We start from the raw sequence: 9481 nt of genomic DNA on the forward strand, positions 1-9481 counted from the left end.
TCACCTCATCCCATTACTTTAGCTGGTTTCTGCAGGGGCCGGGATGGTGAATTAAACAGAGATATGATGAGGCCCAATAGTGGCACTAATCTCCATCTCTCCTGGGGTGCAGTATTGTTTTCAGTTTACCGTCTTGGGTGGGGAGGGAAGAAGCAAGAGTTCTCTGTTCTGCTCTCCCCGCTGTGAAGGATCTTACCGCACAAGCCAGGGACCCAACACGGGCATTAATCCAATGGCTAAGGCTGAGAAATGCCCGCTGGGCATGTGTGCAGATGCAGTGAGCCACTGGGAGCCACACTTAGCCAGGACTCAGCCCCCACTCTACTCGGAGGACCATGATGATGCTTTGAGTGTCTGGGTAATAAAGTGAACTCAGAAAGCCACGTACAGGGGTGCCTGGGTGGCTCTGTCGGTTGGGCATCCGACTTAACTCAGGTCATGATCTCACCGTTTGTGGGTTCGAGCCCCGCGTCGGGCTGTGTGCTGACAGCTAGCTCAGAGCCTGGAGGCTGCTTCGGATTCTGTGTCTCCCTCTCTCTCTGACCCTCCCTTGCTCACCCTGTCTCTCTCTCAGAAATAAATAAAACATTAAAAAAAAACAAACAACCATGTACAATAGCCCTAAAAATATCTGGGAATTGTAATTACCCGTTCCTCAGTGTATGGTCACCCAAATAAATGGCCATAGGTTCAGGGATGGGGGCGGGAGGGTAGGATCCTCATTATAATCTACACCTGCTACAGTGCTGTCGGGTCCTTCCTTTGAGGGCCATGGGCATTTCTCCAGACAATCGGTTCCAGATCTGAAATTCCGCTCAGATCTGGGAACTGAGCAAGGGACCCTTACTTTTGTAAAAAAAATTTTTAAATGTTTATTTTTGAGAGAGAGAGACCTGGGGAAGGGCAGAGAGAGAGAGAGAGAGAGAGAGAGAGAGAGAGAATCCGAAGCAGGCTCCAGGCTCTGAGCTGTCAGCAAAGAGCCCGATGCAGGGCTCAAACCCACGAACCACGAGATCGTGACCTGAACCAAAGTCGGACACTCAACTTACTGAGCCACCCAGGCGCCCTGGGACCCTTACTTTTGTATGAAGCAATTGCCCCCAGACTCCTGCTCTTTGAATGTTTTCATTTTCTGATCGTCCTGTTAAAAAGCTGCCCTGACTGCCCATCAGCTTCATCCACAGAGATGCCAGGCTTATCAGCAGAGTCAAGATAGATAAGGAAAACTCAATGAGCTTGAGGACAAGTGTTTAGGCTTTGGCCATTTAGTATGATGTTGGCTGTGGGTTTTTGTAGATGTCTTTTTTTTTCTTTTGAAGATTTTTAAATAATCTGTACACCCAGCATGGGGCTTGAACCCATAACCCTGAGATCAAGAGTGACCTGTTCCACTGACTGAGCAGTCCAGATGCCCCTGTAGATGTCGTCTAATAGACTGCGGAAGTTCCTTTCTACTCCTGCTTTACTGAGAAGTTTTCTAATAATAACTTTGTATTAATTTTGTCACGGTACTTTTCTGTAACTGTTGAGATGATGTTTTTCCCTTTACGGCTAATATAATTAAATTGGATTCTGAATGTTAACCTTGCGTTCATTTTCACATATTATTGGATTCCAGTTGCGAAGTTTTTTTTAATGTTTTTATTTATTTATTTTTGAGAGAGAGAGAGAGAGAGAGAGCACGAGCTGGGGAGGGGCAGAGAGATAGAGAGGGAGACACAGAATCCGAAGCAGGCTCCAGGCTCTGAGCTGTCAACAGAGCCTGACGCGGGGCTCCAACTCGTGAACTGCAAGATCATGACCTGGGCTGAAGTCAGAGGCTCAACCAACTGAGCCACTCAGGCACCGCAGTTGTGAATATTTTAAGGGTTTTTACCTCAGTATTCGTGAGGGTTATTAGTCTCTGATTCTCTGTTCCTGTAATTTATTGGTCTGATTCTGGTGTCAGGGTAACGCTGGTCTGAAAAATTCATTGGGAAGTAGATCTTCCTTATGTTCTTAAAGAGTTTGTATAGGATTGATATCATTGTAAAGCTCTTGGAGAGCAGTCTTCAGCAGACACCCTCACTTCTGACGCTAGTTGGAGGTTCAGGGGCCCCCAAGTCCACTGAATACGAGTTCAGTAATTATATAGGAGTCACAGGATTCGCTAAAGTTGTTGGATTTAGGATTATGGGTGAGCACAGCTAAAGGATAAAGACTAAAATCAGCCAAGGGGAGAGAGGCATCGGGCAAAATCCAGAGAAGTACCAAACGTGGAACTTTCCAGTTCTCTCCCCATGGAATCCTGGACGGCGTTACCTTCCTGGCATTGATGTGTATAAGATGCAGAGGAGTGCGGTCCAGGGAACCCGCATGAGCCCTGGCGTCCAGGGCTTTCTCAGGGCTCTGTCACATGAGCATGTGCCCACAGGCCCGGTCTCCAGGCCCTCAGGAAGCTGAGCGGATATTCTGTGACCCAGAGCACCCTCCCCCCCACCAAATCCTGCCGTTGATGTGGCTCGGGGATCCCAGCCTGAATCACACTGTTACAGTGCCTGGCCCAAGGCACCCCAACAAATAAGAGCACTCCTATCAGGCATGACATTCCGAGAGCTTAGAGATTACCTCCCAGGAGCCAAGGGCACAGGCCAGATCTTTCTTTGGGCAAGTTTCAATTCTCTGCAGTCATCTTTAAACGTTAGCTAAGATTCACCAGTGAAGTCACCTGGTCCCTGAACTTTTCTTTAGTGGGGATTTTTTTTTAAGCCAATTTCTTTAATGTAAGGCAATTCTGATTTCCTATTCCTTTTTTTTTTTTTAAGTTTATTTATTTTGAGAGAGAGAGAGCGTGAGCAGAGGAGGGGCAGAGAGAGAGACAGAGAATCCCAAGCAGGCTCTCTGAAGGCGACTACTCCGTTTCTTTTTTTTTTTTTTTAACAGGAGAAACTCCAATGTAACAGGCCTACGTGTCGGGGTCCACAGACAGGAAATTCCGAAGACAGTGAGGCAACACGAAGCTTGTATGAGCCAAGGGAAAAGGTAGGGGCCTGAGGACACAAACGGGAGAAAATTCATTAGCAAGAAAGTGAAAGGAGATGTTTGAAAAAATAAGATTGTTCTGGGGCGCCTGGGTGGCTTAGTCGGTTAAGCGTCCGACTTTCGCTTAGGTCATGATCTCGCGGTTCGTGGGTTCGAGCCCCGCGTCGGGCTCTGTGCTGACTGCCAGCTCGGAGCCTGGAGCCTGTTTCAGTCTGTGACTCCCTCTCTCTCTGACCCTCCCCTGCTCACGCTGTCTCTCTCTCTCTCTCCTAGAAATAAATAAAACATTAAAAAAAAATTTAAGAAAAAATAAGATTGTTCTGTTATGCAGACGGGTTCCTTTGGTAAAGGGGGCCTCTGTTAATCCTTTCTGTTGCAGTCTCTCCTTTCCAGTGTAAATTTTGTTTAAAGTTTATTTTATTTATATGGAGAGAGAGAAAGAGGGAGAGAACTCGAGTGGGAAAGGGGCAGAGAGAAAGAATCCCAAGCAGGCTTCGCACTGTCAGCACAGAGCCTGACGCGGGACTCGAACCCATGAACCGCAAGATCGTGACCTGAGAGCCGAAATCAAGAGCTGGGCACTCAACCGACTGAGCCACCCAGGTGCCCCTTTCCAGTGTAAATTTAGGAAGTTATGAGGGAGGCAGAGCACCTTTCCTGAATCTGCTGGGTTTTGATTACCTTTTTAAAAAGGTTTATTTATTTTTGAGAGTGAGCATGTGCAAGCAGGGGAGAGACAGAGAGAGAGGCAGACAGAGGATGTGAAACAGGCTCTGTGCTGTCAGCACAGAGCCCGTACCGGGGCTCGAACTCACCAACCATGAGATCACAACCTGAGCCGAAGCTGGACGCTTAACTGACTGAGCCCCCCAGGCTTTTATTACTTTTAACTCAAAACAACCTTCATGCCAAGGTGGCACGTTTTGGGGCATCTCATCAACTCCCGTCTGGCACTTCCCTGGAAGTTCATAGGAGAAGTTCATAATAACAGTTCATTTGGCAAATAGTCGGTCTCATTGACGCCGTCTTGGTTCTGACAGTAGGTCAGTGTAGTTAAACTCATTTTAAGAGGTGGTGACGCGGAGGTGTTTTCACAGTTAGGCCCAGGGCTCAAGAAATCAGGCATTAAACAAGAGGTATGTCTATGGAAACGGAAGAAAGCCAACGACTAGTGATTAGATCGTATTATCAATCATCCTCAGGACTCAGCCTGAGGATGGCCAGTGGAGATTTCTAGATGTCAGGCTTGAAGCTTCTTCAGATACAGTAAGAGCAGCAGTGGCAGTCTGACAGACTCTCCTGGTTTGCAGTTCAAATGTCGCGACCTCTGTGAACGGCCCAGGGTCACAGGCGTCAGGCTGCCTGCCATGAGCTGCGGTGGTGATTTCGCAGAAGTTTCGTCATACCTTGCTAGAGGGGCTTCAGGGAAAAGGAGGGCTTTAAAATGAATCCAAATTTAAAAAATGTTAGTTTGGGGGCGCCTGGGTGGCTCAGTCGGTTAGGGGCCAGACTTCGGCTCAGGTCATGATCTCACAGTTCGTGGGTTCGAGCCCCGCGTCGGGCTCTGTGCTGACAGTTCGGGGCCTGGAGCCTGCTTCGGAGTCTGTGTCTCCCTCACTCTCTGCCCCTCCCCCGCTCGTGCTCTGTCACTCTCTCAAAACTAAACAAACATTACAAAATTTTTTTTAAATGTTAGTTTGGAGAGTTGTGGTTGGGCACCGGAAGAAATCAGGAGCTAGTCCAGTTTATAATAAACAGTATTAGAACCTAATAGTTACTCAGGTATGTCATCGAAACATGGTTTTCTTCCACAATCACCCTCATTTTTGCCAAAGATAGATAGGCAAGTCACCATTTGTTTGTAAAATAAGTCTAGTTTTTATTTTATTTATTTATTTATTCATTCATTCATTCATTCATTCATTTAGTGAGAGGGAGACAGAATCCCAAGCAGGCTCCACACCATCATTCATTCATTCATTCATTCATTTAGTGAGAGGGAGACAGAGAATCCCAAGCAGGCTCCACACCGTCAGCGCAGAGCCTGACACAGGGCTCGAATTCCCAAACTTGAGATCATGACCAGAGCCAAAATCAAGAGCTGGACCCTCAAATGACTGAGCCACCCAGGTGCTCCAAACTAAGTCTAAGTTTAACAACTTGGCCTATTTACCGAAGTTCAGCAAGAACAGTGATTGGCCATATAGGTTCTTTTAAATCTGCTTTATTGGGGGTGGGGGTGGGGGCGCCTAGGAGGCTAAGTTGGTTGAGCGTCCGACTCTTCGTTTCGGCTTGGGTCACGGTCCCAGGGTCCTGGGGTTGAGCCCTGGGCCGGGCTCCAGGTTGGGCTCCACACAGAGTGTGGAACCTGTTTAAGGGTCTCTCTCTGTCCCTCCTCTGCTCGTGCTCGCTCTAAAAAAATAAAATAAAAATGAAAAAATAAAAATGAAAAAATAAATCTGCTTTGTTGCAACTTTTCCTAAGGAATCCCGAGACGGAACTTAATAGCCTCTGGAGGCCAGAAGCCAAGCCATGCTTTTCCTGCAACCCCCGCAGATGTGGGTGAATTCTTCTCGGGGAGGGGGACTCCCCATTTCTGCTGCTCTGTCAAGAACACTGTCCTTTGTATATTGTGTGCTGACGCGCATGGCAGCCTCGGCCTTACTGAGCATCAGTCTCTTCCTCAGCTGCATGAACCTGCAAGCACTTCTTGGGATCCCCTCCCTACATCGTATTTTGCCGAGTGCGTCCAAGCAGACCGCCACAGCGAGGGGCCCACCTCATTCATCTCTTCGTTCTGAGCTTCACAACCCTGCATGGCCTTTGTTTGCTGTATGAACACTGTTAACCTCACGGACTGTACCTGTGACATCTAGCTGTTTACCGTAGGTGGGGGAGTTTGGGCCCACTTCCTCCACCATGGCTGGCCCTGGAATGATACGATTTCGTTACTCTTGCTTGGGATTCTTAGAAGCTTCTTGACTCCATGGCTGACCTCTCTTTCAGTTCGTGTGCTTTACCTTTTGGCTGTTTCCCAAATGCCTCTCACCGTTTGTGTGCGGTTAGCTGCATTTCCCCCCCTCACTTTGGGAGACAAGTCAGCACAGAGCCCGACGTGGGGCTCGAACCCACGAACCGTGAGATCACAACCTGAGCCAAAGTCGGACGCGTAACCCACCAAGCCACCCAGGTGTCCCCAGGGTTTGCCTTTTCCACTATTCAGCAGACGAGGTCTGGGGCTGCTCGCCTCCGATCGAGCAGGGTCAGGCTGCTGGGTGAAGATAACCTCGCTCTACTCAGGGCCCTTCCGCAGGCTATCCCTCTGCACGTGTGCCCGAGAGCCTGTTGGGTCTCTGTCTCCTCGGACCTGAGACTGCTTGAGGTGGTATTCCGCCTTCCCAGGGACTGAGCCGAGCTCTTTAGCCCCGTCCCCCGTGATCGTGCAGCCCTGCTGTCTCGTCCGGTCCACACGAGGGCTCACACTGTGTCTCCACCAGGCCCACTAACCACCTCCGCCGTGGCCAACACGGCAAGCATCCCCTGGACAAAGGCAGTCATGCTCCTGGGGCTCTTCCCAGTTCCCAGTCAGCCTAGATGATGTCCACCAGCTCCCCTGGCTCTCGTTCCCCTCATGAAGTCCGTCCACCGGGGAGGCCACATCCGCCGCCCACCCCAGACCCAGCAGATGCCCCCAGAGAACAGACAGTGGTGGTCTGCTCACCTATAAAAGGCACTGCACTCGCTAGAATTTTAATTCATCGAGTCCTCGTTGTTGCCGCGGCTCTGTGATTGCTCAAAGGTATTTCTTCCCCAATTCCGCCCCGCCACCCCCACCCCCGCAAAGTTGTTGCAGTGCGATGGCCGGCCCGGCAAGGCCAAGTACAGAGTAGTGGGGATGCGAGTCTGCTTTTTACGTTCTCCTAAGTGTTTCAATCCAGCGCAAAAGGGAGACAGGAGTAAATAAGCACACGGGGTGTTCTCACCGTGCTTCCATGGGGTGAAGGGCACTGTGAAAGAGCACACAAACCGGCTTCACAACGGGGCCACTGAACGTGGGTTAGAGGACGTGGCTACTGCCTGCCATGTTGCTTACTGGCTCTGAGTCCTAAACACAGTCCTGGGGTGCCTGGGAGGCTCAGTCGGTTGAGCATCTGACTCTTAGTTTCGGCTCAGGTTGTGATCTCGTGGTTTGTGGGTTCGAGGCCCACATCGGGCCCTGTGCTGACAGCTCAGAGCCTGGAGCCTGCCTCGGATTCTGTGTCCCTCTCTCCGACCCTCCCCTGCACGCACTGTCTCTCTCTCTCAAAATTAAATAAACATAAAAAAACCCTAAAGAGTCTTTACTTACGTAGAGAAAGTTTAAATGATGTTTTCTTTTCTTTTAATGTTTTATTGATTTCTGAGAGACAGAACATGAGCAGGGGAGGGTCAGAGAGAGAGGGAGACACAGAATCTGAAATAGGCTCCAGGCTCTGAGCTGTCAGCACAGAGCCCGACGTGGGCTTGAACACACAAACCGTGAGATCATGACCTGAGCCGAAGTCGGACGTTTAACCGACTGAGCCACCCAGGTACCCCTAAATGACGTTTTCAACACCTTCCCCACAAGTAACATTTAGAGAGTCTTTGTCTTATAGAAACAAAGTCTGCGCGTGGATAGACGATTTTTCTGAATGTTGTGAATTCTTGGCCACTCGGATCCTTCTGTGCTTCCTTGTCGACGAGTGCAGTCTGCCACGCGGGTTGGCCTTGGCTTTCCTCGTGGCTGTCTAGCTGGTCTTCAATTCACCTGAATTCTAGGGGGAAAAATGCAATGAAGCATCATTTCTACTCTATGTCATGCTGCAGGATAAAATTAAGTCATAAACGACCTGCTGTGTACTCCTATCAATAGGGCTTGGGCTGCCGTGAATGGGCTCTCCCTGCATTACCCCCCACCTCCTCCAACTGCAAATACGAGGAGATACTGGCCGGCATTTAACAAAAATACTTTTTTTCTTTAAAAATTTTTTTAATGTTTATTTATTTTTGAGAGACAGAGCGTGAGCGGGGGAGGGGCAGAGAGAGAGAGGGAGACACAGAATCCGGAGCAGGCTCCAGGCTCCGAGCTGTCAGCACAGAGCCCGATGCGCGGCTCGAACCCACAAACCGCTAGATCGTGACCTGAGCCGAAGTTGGACGCTCCACCGACTGAGCCATCCAGGCGCCCCTCACAAAAATACTTAACACACACTCAGGCTGAAGATCGATGAAGAATATTATTATGTGATTGAAAGGGGAGAACAGAAACGATGCTCTATGGCTTTGCAGTTGGGGGATTAAGGCTCTCACTCATGAGTGGAGGGGATTCTAGGCCACGGGACACAGATGGGCAAAGAACTGGAACTGAGATGCCACCTTAAAAGTCATAAAGGACGTTGTGGCTTTAAAACAAGAACTAGAAAGATGCCACCCCTAGGCCGATGAAAACGGTAAGAATCAGGAGTCCAGGAAACGAGAGCCCTAGTCCCGTGCCACAGTTACGCATGAGCTCCAAACAGACACGTGAAGCAGGGTACAGAACCTCAAAGTTGAAAAAGTGCCCTGACAACTGTTCCTGCCTCAGGGAACCCCCTGGGCCCCAGCAGTGCTGCGGGGGTGCTGTCATCACTTAGAGCACACAGAATTTCCATGCCAGAGAACTCGCACTGCCAAGTTCACAGTAAAAAATTAAAAACCTCAAAAGGAGGGGCACCCAAGTAGCTCAGCTGGTTAAGCATCTGACTCTTGGTTTTGGCTCAGGTCACGATCTCACGGTTGGTGAGTTCGATCCCTGCATTGGGCTCCGTGCTGACAGCTCAGAGCCTGGAGCCTGCTTCCGATTCTGTGTCTCCCCTCTCTCTCTGCCCCTCCCCTGCTCGTGTTCTTTCTCTCAAAACATGAATAAACGTTTAAAAAAAAAGGACATGGAGGAACCTTACATGCATATTGCTAATGTAAAGAAGAGTTAAACAGTTGGATAGACTGATCCATTCCGTGGAATACAAGTCAGTGACAAAAAGGAACTACTGATACAAAAACCAGATAAATCTCCAGAGAATTATACTATGTGAGAAGAACCAATCGCGTAAGGTTACATACTGTGTGGGTCCATTTGTTAATACTCTTGAAATGAAAAAAGTACAAAAGTGGAGAACAAATCAGTACTTGCCAGGGTGTAAGGAGGTAGGGCTGGGAGGAGGGGGCATGGCTCTACGATTCCTCACGGTGGTGCAAGTGTTCTGTATTCTGCCTGCATGAATGTCAATATCCCAGTTGTATCTTGTACTGGAGTTTTGCACAACGGCACGGGTGCAGGAAACCGCCTAAGGATATAGGAAATCTCCCTGTATTATTTCCTATAATCTACAGTTTATATTACATATATATAATCTACGCTTCATTCAGTTTCCTGAATCTACAGTTATCCCAAAATAGAAGT

This window comes from Hyaena hyaena, unplaced genomic scaffold (genome assembly GCF_003009895.1).
Source record: "Hyaena hyaena isolate Hyena2069 unplaced genomic scaffold, ASM300989v1 scaffold_924, whole genome shotgun sequence".
Lineage (NCBI taxonomy): Eukaryota > Metazoa > Chordata > Mammalia > Carnivora > Hyaenidae > Hyaena > Hyaena hyaena.